This window comes from Palaemon carinicauda, chromosome 31 (assembly GCF_036898095.1).
Source record: "Palaemon carinicauda isolate YSFRI2023 chromosome 31, ASM3689809v2, whole genome shotgun sequence".
NCBI classification, from domain to species: domain Eukaryota; kingdom Metazoa; phylum Arthropoda; class Malacostraca; order Decapoda; family Palaemonidae; genus Palaemon; species Palaemon carinicauda.
Window position 1 is genome coordinate 2454655 of NC_090755.1, and position 2500 is coordinate 2457154.

General features: G+C 32.8%; 1 long non-coding RNA gene across 2 annotated transcripts in view; it reads left to right on the forward strand.

The window, feature by feature from the left end:
- LOC137624841 (uncharacterized) overlaps positions 1 to 2500 on the forward strand; it is a 75809-nt gene that overhangs the window by 39780 nt on the left and 33529 nt on the right. Inside the window, exon 3 of one of the 2 annotated variants that reach the window (XR_011040762.1) lies at positions 2233 to 2500. This exon is cut by the window's right edge and continues 692 nt beyond it. The exons of the other annotated variant lie outside the window; for it this stretch is intronic. This is a non-coding gene — a long non-coding RNA (uncharacterized lncRNA). The remainder of the gene's footprint in view (positions 1 to 2232) is intronic. 2 annotated transcript variants of the gene reach the window in all.

A 2500-nucleotide genomic window follows, 5' to 3' on the forward strand; every position in this document is an offset into this window, starting at 1 on the left:
GCCCTATAAACTTTGTGATTGAAGTTTTAAAAAAAAAATCGATGCTCTATAAACTTTATTAAAGTTTTCAAAAAATCAATGCTCTATAAACTTTGTGATTGAAGTTTAAAAAAGAATCGATGCTATATAAACTTTGTTATTAAAGTTTTCAAAAAATCAATGCTCTATAAACTTTGCTATTAAAGTTTTCAAAAAAATCAATGCTCTATAAACTTTGTTTTAAAGTTTTCAAAAAATCAATGCTCTATAAAATTTGGTATTGAAGTTTTCAAAAAGATCAGATACTCTATAAACTTTGTGATTTAAGATTTCAAATTGACAAAAATATTAAAATTTGCCCATGCCTCTTGTTGACGTTGATTTGTGCACTTCTATTGCAAGTAAAATGGCTAAGAAAATAGACAGCTCAATCTTGCATAGTAGAAACCTAAGAAGGAAAAAATCATTTGAGTCTTCATAAAGAAGGCGAAAAATCTCCGTAAATCCAACGAGCGAATTTCCGTTTGGGGACCGGAACAATTTTCGAGACCGGAGCTTGGCATAAGGGAACAAAAATCCATTGCGTGGTCGCTTTGAAGCCGTGAGAGTTAAGGCTGCGATAGTTAGATTTACCGATCGAATTTGTGTTTCATGGAGAGGTTTTATTATACTATTTGCCGAAAGACTCATAGCGAAAGTCTTTCAAGCCCCCCGCTTTTGCGACGCCATCACCATCTCGTTTTTATTTCTTTGCTTTTCAACCAATGTCTTTGGGTGTGTTACGCTCCGATGCCTTTGCTTTTAATGTATTTAGGCTTCTCTCTCTCTCTCTCTCTCTCTCTCTCTCTCTCTCTCTCTCTCTCTCTCTCTCTCTCTCTCTCTCTCTCTCTCCACAGCAGGTTTCATTGTTTTGTTAAAACGAATTAATTTTATTGACCATTTTTTACCTACATTTCATTTTTTTGGCCATCTTATGAGTTTAGTTTAGAAACAGAATATCTGTAACAATTAGTATCGCTAACATCATTTAATATTGAATAAGTGTGAAACTGAGAGGGCATAGCCTATTTCTTAACCCGTTTTGTGAAATTTCATTCAAGACTATTTAAAGCTTTACGAAAATTCATATAGTCCATGATGTTTTCCTAGCACGTGTGTTATATTTATAAATATAGTGTCCGACGGAATGGGCAATTTGATGCCCTTCCGTGACCAGGGCTAAAAGAAAAATGGCAGAGGAAGGAGATAAGGATAGCCGAGTCGACCCTAGTTCCTGAAAGTAGGGAAGTTTAAATGAATTAGGGAAACTGAAGAAATCACCGAGGTCGTGGCTGGGAAATTGTTGCTGTTTAAGGCATGTGGTTTTCAAGGTTTAGTTAAGGTTTTATGACTCGAAATATACCGTGGTTTGTTATTCATGTTTTCTTTTCTATTAAAAGTTTTAAAAATTCTTGGTTTTGACCATTTTTAGTACCTGGGTGTTACTTGCATGTTGTTATTCAATGGTTTTTAACTTTTTCATTTAGTTTCTTTGTAAAATTAACTCTATTGAAGCATTATACATAAAGGTTTTTTAGATTAACAGGGATGATTTCTGTGGTATTGAAAATTAGTTTCTACAATTAATATTAATGTTTCCATTTTACACACATTAGAAACTGTTAAAATATTTTTTATCTATGATAGTGTGGCTACAATTAATTTTAATGTGTCCATTTCACACGCAACATTATCACGTGTTAAGTATTTTCTTATTTTTAATATTGTGGCTACAATTAATGTTAAGGTGTCCATTTTACACACAACATTAGCCAGTGTTAAAAGTATTTTCTTATTAGTAATACTGTGGCTACTATTAATGTTGATGTGTCCATTTTACACAAAACATTGGAAAGTGTTGAAAGTATTTTCTTTGAAATAGTGACTACAATTAATGTTAATGTGCCCATTTTACACACAACATTAGAAAGTCTTAAAAGTATTTTCTTATTAGTAATACTGTGGCTACAGTTAATGTTAATGTTCCCATTTTACAAAGAACATTAGCAAGTGTTAAAAATATTTTTTTTTTAATATTGTGGCTACAATTAATGTTAATGGGCCCATTTTACACACAACATTAGTAAGTGTTAAAAGTATTTTCTTTTTAATATTGTGGTTACAATTAATGTTAATGTGTCCCTTTTAGACACATTAGAAAGTCTTAAAAGCATTTTCTCAACGTCTTGTCTTGACGTATGTTCCTCCTTTCAGTATTTAGTTCATCGATGTCAGTAACGGTGTTAAGGAATGCCTCAGTGAATCGGAGACATTCGTCACGCCGTCATTTTGCGTTATGGCCAGTAACACATTCCGTAACGCGGGGCACCTGAGCATCACTCGACTCGAATTACTCTACAAAAAAAATAGAAACGGAAAACCTACCAAAAATATTAAAACAAGAAGCAAGGCAGATGTTCTGTGTAAGCAGAAAGTGCTCTTTTTATTTAAATGTTACATATGTTTATGTACTATTTGTTCC